Source organism: Ursus maritimus, unplaced genomic scaffold (assembly GCF_017311325.1).
Source record: "Ursus maritimus isolate PB19 unplaced genomic scaffold, ASM1731132v1 scaffold_8, whole genome shotgun sequence".
Lineage (NCBI taxonomy): Eukaryota > Metazoa > Chordata > Mammalia > Carnivora > Ursidae > Ursus > Ursus maritimus.
This window is the reverse complement of record NW_024426996.1, coordinates 80,281,795-80,293,839: the sequence shown is the minus strand read 5'-3', so window position 1 is coordinate 80,293,839 and position 12,045 is coordinate 80,281,795.

The following is a 12,045-nucleotide window of genomic DNA, read 5'->3' as shown; positions in this document are numbered from 1 at the left end:
ATTTTTAGTATTATGTAAGGTGCATCTCTGACCTCACCAGTGCATTTGCATTTGCCTTAAGTTGTGTTTCCATCGGACATGTCTATTATAACCTGCCTTTCCCGCCCCCCTAATTTGTGCTGTTTTCCCGTACCTAGCTTTTGGTGTGTTTTTGAATGCTTCAGGTGTCTCTTGTAAACAACATATAGCTGGATTTTGATGGTTTTTCCAGTCTAATACTCATTCCTTTTAGTATTTAAGGTTTAGTCCCTGTTTACATTTTATGTGAATTTTTTGGTATGCTTATTTTTGCTACCATTTTTTCTACATTTATTTTCTCCTTCTTTCTCTTCTTGGACAGTCTTATATAATCATGGTAGCTAACATCTGAGTACTTGGAAATATGGCAAAGCAGGAGCCGGGATCATGACCTGAGCCCTAGAGCAGCGCTCAACCGACTGAGCCACCCAGGCGTCCCGACACGTTTAGAAAGAGTTATGAAGTATTTCTTTTATAGTCATGTTCTTCATACTCGTTAGACATTTAGGTGACTTGTATAATAGTAACCACAGAGGGTTAACCATTCTCACATAATGATGTGTGCTTCTGTTCCGTCATTGTGTTACCACTGGTTTCAGCTGTTCATACACCAGCCAGCTTATTAGCAACCAGTTTGGTTTGGCTTTTCATAAAGTATTTTCTATTTTGTGTACATAGATTGATTATGGCTCTAATCTTTTTTTCTTTCTTGCTCAGTGAACCAAAAATTGGATTTAGTGACTTTAATGCTACATTGTAGGACAACCGTCTGTGGAACCAATACTCTAAAATATTTTCGTGTCACATTTTATGTAATGATTAAAATTAGGTAATAACTTCAAGGAAAATGGTGGCAGTGAACACAATTTTGGCTTTTCCTTTTTTTTAAGATTTATTTATTTAGAGAGTACATGAGTGGGGGCAAGGGAGAGGGAGAGGGAAAGCAGACTCTTGTCGAGCAGGGAGCCCGACGCCTACAAGGGGCTTGAAGAGGGGTCAGTCTCAGGGACCCTGAGATCATGAGCTGAGCAAAGCCAAGAGTCGGACGCTTAACTGATTGAGCCACCCGTTGCCCCAGTTTGGGCTTTATTCTGAGACACAGAAAAACCACGAATCAGATCTTTCTTAAGTTACTGTTCTGTAGAAACATGAGGTGTTTTGTATATATGCATGCAAAGTCATTATCCGTATAAGCCATAGGCTATAAGACTAATTCGATAATAGTATTCACTATCTGATAAGTATATAATTAATTGACTATACAAAATATAAGTTAGTAGTCATCACATACAGATTTATTTTGATATATTTGGACTCTCAAAACAGAATGATTTTGTAGGTTCTTCAAACTTGTTTCAGCACTGTTGCCCAGCTTGGCTTGTTTCATTTGCCATATAGGATATCGGCACCTCACTGAGCCCTTTATGCCTTCTGATGTCATTTGTATAGTACTGTGGCCTATAGTAGGTGCTCTTGTGAATGTTTGTTGAGTTAATGAATGAGTAAAGAGGGAGATGGGCCAAGTGGGTTATGTCTGGATCAGAAGCAGAAGTAGCCCAAAATGCAGGGAAAGGATACTTGGAAGAAAGAGCAGGAAGAAGAAAGGTCGGAAATGGTACTGATTAGTTTGTAGGGCCGTGGGTATCAAAGTACACAAACTAAATGCTTAAACAACAACAATAGTTCTGCCAGTTCTGGGACCCAGAAGTCCGAGAATCAGGGATGTCGGCAGGGCTGATTCCTTCTAATGCTGTGAGGCAGGACCTGTTCCAGGCCTCTCCCAGCTTCTGGGGGATTCACTGGCATCTTTGGTGTGCCTTGGCTTGTAGGTGCACCGCCTGATCTCTGCCTCTGTCTTCACATGAGCACTGTCCCTGTGTGCCTGTAGCAAATGTCCCCCCACTCCTTTATAAAGAGAAGATTTTATCTATTTATTTGAAAGAGAGAGCTTGTGCAGGGGAAGAGCAGAGGGAGGCGGGATAAGAAGACTGTAGACACTGGGCTGGGGGCCTGAGACAGGGGGCTTGATCCCATGACCCTGAGATCATGACCTGGCTCGAAAATCTAGTCAGACACTAACTGACTGAGCCACCCAGGTGCTCCCAGATGTCCTTTTAAAGGACAATCTAGTCATGCTTGGATTAGGACCTACCAGAATGATCCCATTTAACTTGATTATCTCCGTGAAAGGACCCTGTCTCCAGATAAGATCACATTCGAAGTGCAGGGGTTAGCTGAGGGTTGGAACTCCAAAATACTCTTTTGAGGAGATACAAATTCAGCCCATAACAGGTACCTTTAAAATAGATGAAGGCACCTATAGAGGGGGACCCTCAAACCTTCAAGGCCTTCAAATGACTTTATGGCCCCACATCACTGTCTACTTTTTTGGGGACGCAATATACTGCCCTAGTGGACTGTGCCTCTTGTTTTTGCCCCACTCAGGTTAGGATCTATGGCCCGGTCTTCTGTATAAATGAGCCTGGCCAGTGCAACATGGGTTGGTATAGAGCTGTGAGTCCAGCATGCAAATATGGGTGCTCTTCCTTTTCTTGCCTGGTTTCTTCCCCACTGGTCTTCCTGTCTTGACATGGTATGGTGAGTGTCACCCACCCTCATCTTGAGGCTGACTGTACCTGGATGAGACAGCGCTCAGAAATTGGAGCTAGACTTTGCTTTGATGTGTCAATGGAGATGCTTTCGAATCAGGACAGCTGACTGAGGGGCAGTGTGGATGCTCTGGTTCACTAGCATGTGTGTCCCCAAGCCTGCTGCTATGAAGTGAATGTTTGTGTCCTCTCCCAATTTCATTATTGAAGCTCTAATCACCAATGTGGTGGTATTTGGAGGTAGGGCCTTTGTAAGGTAATGTATGGTTACATTAGGTCATATAAGGGTGGGCCTTAGCTGATATAATTTAATGTCCTTATAAAAAGAAGGAGAGGCATGAGATCTCTGCTCAAGTGCATTAACGGAAAGGCCCATGACGACATAATGAGAAGATAGCCATCTACAACCCGGAAGAGGCCCTCACCAGTCACTGAATCTGCCAGCACCTTGATCCTAGGAATGTCCAGCTCAGAACTCTGACAAATAAAGCGCTTGTTGTTAGGTCACCCGGACTATGAGTGTTTTGTTATAGCAGTCCAAGGTAAAGAAGAGAACTGGTGCAGAGAATAACCCTTCTCTCTCTCCCTTCACCTGTGGGATCTTTCTTCAGACCAGCAGGGGCTTTGTTAGGGGTCTTTGTAGTGATAACTTTCCGAGATGGTCTATGGTATGTGTGTGCACTGCTGTTTTTAGTGAAATGTGGGTGAGGCCCTGTGTTTGGAGGTACCGGTGTGTGTGCACTTTTGTGTGTGTTCATTTACTCTTCAAACAAGTATGTTTGAGTGAGTTATGTGCTGGGTTCTGAGCTCCACCTCCACCTTCACTGAAACCAGCCTTGTCAAGACTACCAGGGTCCGTTCTTGGTCTAACCTACTACACCTGTGGGCTGCACATGACATAGCTCATCACGGGGGTCATCTCCAGTCAATACTGCTCCTTCTAGACCAGCACCCTCCATGGTTTTCTGCTGTTTCAGTGCTTGTCCTTTCTCAGACTGCTTGGCCGGTTGCCTCTCATTTGCTAGACCTCTTCATATTGAAATGCTCCCAAGGCTCAGTCCTACTGGAGTCTCCTTCCTTGTGATCTTATCCAGTAACATGGTTTGAAGCAAGCTGCTCTCTCCACATGAGTCTGCAGCCTGGACCTTTCCATTGAACTGCAGCCCATTCTCCACTTGCCCACTTGACATTGCTACTTGAAAACCTCATCTGCATGCACACACACACACACACACACACACAAAGAGTCCAAAACCAATTTAACATTCACCCTGCCCCCATACTCTGGTTTTCTCTTCAGATCTACTAAATCTTTCGCCTTTTAACATTCACCCTGCCCCAATTTTTTGCTTCTGCATCTCAGTTAATACTCAGGCCAAAAATATTACAGTTGACTTTTAATTCGTATATCCCAATCCCAGTCCTTGGGCAAAATTTTTTAGATCTCCTTCCAAAATGTAAAGAATCTGATCTCTCACTGCCTTCAGCATGGCTCAAGAACCGTCAACCCCTCTTGCCTGAAGACCATAGTTGGTTGATATGGGCCTCAGCTTCTACCTTTCTGACCCTGCAGCTGTTCTCAACACACCAGCCCCGTTGTGATCCTATTAAAATTTAAGTTGAAGTGTCAGCCCTCTCCTCCAAACCCTTGCCATGGCCTCCCAGACCAAGCAGAGAAGAAGGAATGTTGGCATTATCAGAACTTAGGAATTTTAAAAACTGTGATTAGTATCCTAAGGGCTTTAATGGAAAAGTTAGACAACATGCAAAAAACAGATGGATAATGTAAGCAGAGATGGTAATTCTAAGGAAGAATCAAAAAAGAAAGAAATGCTAGAGGTAAGAAAAACCAAAACAATAACAAATGAATCCCTTTGATGGCCTCATTAACTGACTGGACAGGGCTGAGGAAAGAATCTCTGAGCTTAGAGTTAGGCTAGAAATTTCTACAACTGAAAAGGAAGGAGAAAAAAGACTGAAAAAATCACAACAAGAATATCAAAACTGTGGCACAACCATAAAGGCATAACATACGTGTAATGGGAATGCCAGGGAGGAGCTGAAAGAGAGAAAGGAACAGATGAAATTTTTGAAGTAATAATGATTGAGACTTCCCCCAGTTAATGTCTGACATCAAGCCACAGATGAGGCTCAGAAAACATGGAACAGGATAAATGTCAAAAGAACAATGACACCCAGGAGGAACACCTGGGTGGCTCAGTCGATTAAGCATCTGCCTTCCCAGCTCAGGTCATGATCCTGGGGTCCTGATATCAAGCTCTGTGTTGGGCTCCCGGCAGTGGGGAGCCTGCTCTCTCTTCCCTGCCCCCCCACTCTCTCACGCTCTCTCTCTCTCGCAAATAAATAAAATTTTAAAAAAAGGAATTATACTTAGGAATATCATTTTCAAACTTCAGGAAATCAAGAGGCCAAAGAAAAATCTTGAAAGAAGCCACAGATAAAAACCAGCTTTTTTTACCTATGTGGACCAAGGTAAGAATTATATCGGAATCTTCCCAGAACCCATGCAAGGAAAGAAGACAGAGTGAAACATTTAGAATATTATTGGAAGAAAAACCCACCAGCCTAGAATTCTGTACCCTGTGAAATTATCATCCAAAAGTGAGAAGAAATGAAGACTTTCTTGAACCAAACAAAAACTGAGGCATTTGTTGCCAGTAGATCTACCTTGCAAGAAATGTTAGAAGTCGTTCAGAGAGAAAATTACATATTCAAACTTGGCTCTACATAAAGGAAAAGCATTGGAAAATAAATACGTGAAGGTAAAATGAACTTGTTTTTATTCTTAATCTAATAGCTGTCAGATAACACAACACATATATACATACACACACACGTATAAAAAGGGGGTGTGCTTATACACGCATTATAAGTGAGAGGAATCACAGCAACGATACAAGGAGCTAGGAGGGGAATTAGGAATAGTTTGTTATTTATGGCAGGGTACTTGTACTACCTGCTGTGAAATGGTATAATTTTCTTTGGGGACTTGGATTAGTTGTAAATGTATATTGCTAACTTTGGGGGCGCCTCTAAAAACAATTTAAAAAGAAGTATAATTGATAAAGCGCTAAGAAAAATGTGAAAATAGAATCTATAAAATGATCAAAACCACAAATGGCAAAAAAAAAAAAAAAAAAAGCATGGAAGACAACAGTAAGAACAAGACAAGAGCAACAAATAGTAGTAAAAATATGGTAAATATTAATCCAACTACAGATACCTTGTTTTATCATGCTTTACAGATGCTGCTTTTTACAAATTGAAAGTTTGTGGCAACCCTGTGTCAAGTCTTTTGGTGCCATTTTTTCCAACAGCATTTTTTCTCTTTATGTCTCTGTCACATTTTGGTAATTCTTATAATATTTCAAACTTTTAAGTTATTATATTGTTATAGTGATGTGTGATCAGTGGGTATGACTTACTGAAAGCTCAGATGATGGTTAGCATTTTTAGCAATAAGAAGTATTTTAAATTAAGTTATATACATTGTTATTTAGGCATAATTATGCTGTGTATGGTAAACAGAGTACAGCATAGTGTAAGCTTATAACTTGTGTGTACTGGGAAGCCAAAAATTTCATTTGTGTTGTTGCTTTATTGTGACATTTGCTTCATTGTGGTGATCTGGCAGTAAACCCCTGATGTCTCTGAGGTATACCTGTATTGTATATCAGTAATCACTTTAAACATCAGTGGTTGTAAATGCACCAATCAAAGAGAGATTATCAGAGTGGATAGAAAAATAAGACAACTACATGTTGTCTATAAGAAGCCCACTTTAAATATAAAAATACACATAGATTAAAAATAAAGGGATGGAGAAAGGTATTCCATGCTGCCAGTAATCAAGGGAGGGTAGGCGTACCTTTGTTAATTTCACACAGTTTAAACTTCAGAGCAAAGATAAAGGGTAAAGAGGCGTGCATAATGAGCCGAAAAGGGGATAATTTCTCCAAGATGTAGCAATCCTTAATGTGTATGTGCTAACAACATATGGAAGCAGAATATATGGCCAGTCAAAAACTGATAGAACTGCAAGGAAAAATTGAGGAGCTTTTTTACACATTTCTTCTCAAGATCACATTGGAACATTCTCTAGAGAGTCTACATTCTGGGCCATAGAACACACTGGGACAAATTTAAAAAGAATAGAAGTCATATAAAAATCTGCTCTCAGACCACAGTGGAATTAAACTAGAAATCATAACAGAAGATGGCTAGGAAAATCCCCCAAGTAACGGAGATTAAACAACACACTTAAAAAAAAGAATTTTATTTATTTATTTATTTATTTATTTATTTATTTATTTATTTGAGAGAGAGAGCACACCAGTGGTGGTGGTGGGGGAGAGGCAGAGGGAGAAGCAGACTCCCCTCTGAGCAGGGAGCCTGACAGGGGCTTGATCCCGGGATCTGGAGGATCATGACCTGAAGCCAAAAGGCAGACACTTAACCAACTGAGCCACCCAGATGCTTTGTAATAAAAATTAGAGTAGAAATCTGTAGCTGAGGCGGAAATCAACAAATGAAAGTTTGTGTTTAAAGGTTAATAACATCTGTAAAAGCCCCTAGCTGAGCCTAGAAAAGGCACAATTAATAATATCAGAAATGAAGAGAGGACATCGCTACAGGTCCCATTGATGGAGCTTGACTAGGGAGTAAGGCATCTTAGAAGACTAATTGCCAGAGAAAGGTAATTGGCTCATACAGATCACATTAAAATGAACATGTGTTTGTTTATTCACATAGAGAACCAGGCAAATGTTCTAAACAATTCAAATGAAGTCAAAAAAGGCTCACTCCTTTACTCATATGAGTAAAGGAATTGGAGTACAAATCCGGGAAAAGAAGTCCATGGAAACTACCAGACAAAACAGCTTGCATGTGTACTGTCAATTTACAGAAAGCTACATAATAGGTCAAGAGGCAAGGGAAGGCTGAGAATCTGATAACCTGGAAGGTTTGTGCTGGACGAGATACAATGCAGTGTTTCCTGAAACACTTTTTCTTCTACAAAACTTTAAGATAAATCAAGTACACTAAAATTTCATTAATTTGAGCTCATGAATTGGTAGACCAATAACTCAGGAGAAGTCTGAATTGGAACTTCCCTATGAAAATGACATAGGAAGATGTAGCTCCATTTTCTGTTTTACAGCTTTGCTCTGATTTAGCCACTGGATAGATATCCTGTGATCAGCGTTTCTCATGCACACAGGAAAACCTAGCCTGGCAGGGTTTGCTTCCCGACCAGTCTGTGGATCCTGTGAGGTGACCTATCATCGCTCCACTGTACTCTGGCTCGGGACCCAAGGGCCCTTGTTCACCAAATGAATTGCAGAGTGTCTATTTTATGCCCAGCCACTCATCAGCTATCAGGTTACAGCTGTGAATACTTACAGATAAACCCCTCTCTTTAAAGGTTTCTAATCTCTGAGGAGACAGGTCCTCAACAGGATACATGAAACAGCAGATTGTACTTTATGGTGGACAGTGATAAGAGCCAAGAAGAGAATAAAGCAGAGAAGCGGAGTGCTGGGATTAAGCATGAGGGGTAGGACAAGAAGGGTCATAATAGGGGCCAGGGAGCAAAGACCTGAGGGAAATGGGGATCACACCGCTTTGCTGGGGGAAGAGTGTTTTGGGCATGAGGAAACATGAGGGGCTGGGGATGGAGGGAGAGAGGAGCAGAGGAGAGCCTGCTGAGACAGTGAACAATCTGTCAAAATGGACTGAGCTGTGTGGGAAAAAATCAAATTGTAAGTGATGTATGGGTAACACACTTTTTAAAAATTTTATTTATTTGAAGAAAGAGAGCACAGCGCGGGAGTGAAGGGCAGAAGGAGAAGCAGACTCCCCTCTGAGCAGGGAGCCTGACCGTGCAGGGCTCATGATCCCAGGACTCACGGGATCATGACCTGAGCGCGAACACTTAAGCAACTGAGCCACCAGAGCTCCCCAGTAGCACCATTCTTGTTAACAGCAGCCTCTAGAGTAAGGGTTCTTAATCTAAATGAAATAAAATATATATGATTGTAAAAGAAGTCAGCTATATTGAAATAATTATAAAATTTTTTAAAAACACATTTTGTGTTATAAAAAGTGCTTTGTTATCGGAGCATTAAGTAACAAAGGCGATAAATACATAGGCAAGTTAAAAGTCTCATCCTTAAAGATCCATCCAGTGTGAAGAGCTGTCATGGCTAGTTTTGAGATGTGCTTCTGTATTCTTTTTGCTGGGGAGCTGGAGTACTTTTTTTCTGTAACATACTTAAACTATGGGAGTGGTATTTGACTCACCTGCTTCCATATTGTCCATCAACACAGTTGTGGGGGTCACAGAGGCTAAAATAGCTAGGCCAACCATGTAAGAACATAAGACCTGCCATTTGGAGTCTGAACGATTAGCTACCAGGCACAGGGCTGCCTAGAGTTTGCTTTGCTCCATCACTTGTAGACACTCTGGCAGCTGGTCTGGCACCTCTATGATAATTTCAAAGTAGTGTGAGCGTAAATATTTTGAGTTATCTCTACAACGGCTGTCATGTGATAGGGGAAATCCTGAATGCTCTTGGTGATAAACTCACAGATACTACTAATGTTATAATACTCTTGCACACATTTATGGCTGAAAGAAATGATAAATTTTTGATTTAAGTTAATGAAGCTAAAGGTGTTTTCTGTCCAAATTCTGGGGACACCCTGATATCTGCCTATTGAATACCAGGTTAAGAATCTTGCTCTAAAGCTTAATATATTTTTCAAGGCTACACACACACACACACACACACACACACACACACACACACTTAAAAACACACTAAGAATTTAGGATTGTTTCTTGTGGGCCTAGGACTAGGATGGTGTATAATGTGTGTTATAGAAATATAGAATATGTTATAAAAATAATTATGGTAGTCATAGTAGAAAACCAACCCCCAAACCCCTTAATATCCAGCAGAATTTGTAGACCAGAGTCCAGTTCTTCTCACATTATGCATTTTACCTTGGTGGTCCTGTTTATTGATTGAAAAATCAAGGTGTTATGACAAAGGAGCGTGTATCCCGTTTGACCAAAGTGTGATTATGCGGGCTCCAAATCCGGCTTAATTTTCTAAATGTGTTTATGGCAAATAATTTATTTTAAATGTTTGTGTACTTTTTAAAAAAGGCTTTGGTTACCATTTTTGCTTCTTAATAGCAGTAATGGTTAAAAGCAAGGATTCCTAGGAGCAGACCCACATATCTCACTAGTTGTGAGATGTTGGACAAGTGATTTGACCTCTTTCCTTTGTGGTCCTTTATCTGAGAAAAGGGAATAGTGGTAGTATTTTCATCATGGGGTGAAGGATGATTCAATGAGTCAATGTGTATATGAAGCTCCTAGAAGGTGTCTGGCACATAATAAAAAGACTCAGTAAATTTCTTATTCCTCCTCCTGCTCTAGACCTTGGCAGAATTTCATCACCTGCCTGACTCATGCGTATAGTCCCAGCATCTGCAAGTACTGGAGTCTCCTCAAAGTTAGCAAACATTCCTTTAGGGTCTGCTGTGTGCAGAGTACCTGGAGCCCCTTACATCCCATCAATCACATATTTTGAGCATGGAATGCACTGGGCATAAGACCATGAATCACAGAGCCTGCCCTTGCTGAAGGATTTAATGAAAGTGTTTTCAAGATGCAAGGGCATGAAAAGGAAAGAGTGCCTACATCTCCCTAGGAAAGGCAGGGTAGGCTTGAGCTGGTAGAGATTTGCCTGCACTAATAAGGCCAGAGTGACAGTCCAGGCGAGCATTTTTCAGGTTTCCTGGAGGAAACCTGCTCTTACTTCTTAGGGGCCTTTGTAGACGGTGTGGCCGGGCATGGGTGTGCCTGTGGAATGATGTTACGTAGGGCTGTGCTTTATTTTCCCTTCAGCCCTAGACTCAGGTGAGCTGGTATTTGCACTTTAGGAAAGTAATGTTGGAAGGCAGTGTGGAGGGGGGAGGGTCTGGAAGGGAAGACTGGAGGTATAGGAAGGTCGGTCAGAAGAAGAGCCAATGGCCTTGGTAACAGCATGGGCAAAGGTAAGGAGACAGGAGTACCTTTGCAGGCAGGGCTGGCCACCATATGCCTGGTGCCTGGACAATGCCCAACACACAGACTTGGGCTGCAAATGCTTTCTGAATAAGTGGGTGAGGCATTTTCAGAGATGGAGTTAGATGGTGCCCCCAGTTTCAGCTCTATTTGCCTGGTAGATGGTGGGTAGTTAACTGGAGGCATAGTGTGTGGAAAGAGGGTTGAATTTGAGGGAAGACAATTGAGTCGATTTGAACATGTTGACCTCAGGGTGCTCTGGGACCTCCCTCTGCATAGTGGATATAAGTTTGGAGTCATGATCAGTTGAAATGGAGGGTGGGTGGAGCAAGAAGATCTGGAAGAAGCACCATCTCCGACCATTCAGCCAAGTTTGCAGACTACTATCACATCCGTACCTCTAGTAGGCCTTCTTCTCTCCTGAGCTCCTCCAGATAGCTTTCCCTCATAGTGCTTCACTCATTGTTGTGCTTAGGCCAGAGCTCTGCTAACTTCCCAGAACATGGCTTTCCCCCGGTTTCTCTATTCTTTCCAATAGCCCTGAGTCTTTTAATCACTGGCCAAAACTGTGATGTTTTCTCTAGGATAAAATTTAGTAAAATTTTAGCTCCACTCAAGAATACTTAAAATTGAAGGTTCTAATTTCTCTTGAGTTTTGTTTTTGAAGGGGCTTATTTAAAGAATCTTTCTAAAATATTACCTTTTTAAAATTTTGCATTTGACTTTATTAAAAATTTTATTTGAGTATAGTTGACACACAATGTTGCATTAGTTTCAGGTGTACAAATAGTGATTCAATATCTCTATACTTTTATGCCATGCTTACTGCAGCGTGGCCGCCATCCACTAAAATGTCATCCTAACAGCTTTTCCTCCATTCTTGTCTCACTTCCAGACCTTCCCGAGGATCATTCCCTCACCCCCCATCAGGTCTCTGCCTAGCGTGACCCTCTTGAGAGGCCTTCTCAATCTCACCTTAGCCCTTATATTTTCATCTTTGCCTTGCTTGATTTTGTTGCATACCATTTTTGTACTGTATGATTGGCTAATTTTTTTATCACTTATCATTACCTGCTTTTTTAAAAAAATCTCTCTCCCTCACTAGAATGGGGGGGAGGGATACGATCTTCTTTACCATTGTATTTCCTGTCCTTTGCATGCATTTGCTCCATAGTAGGGATGCAGCCATGTATGATATGTCATGTTAGGTCCAATTCACAAATATGGAAGCTTAGGTTCAGTAGGGATTGGATAGAAGGTCAGGGGTCGTGGTTTCTAAATGATAAAATCCCGAGTGACGATTGCATCACTTGGGAT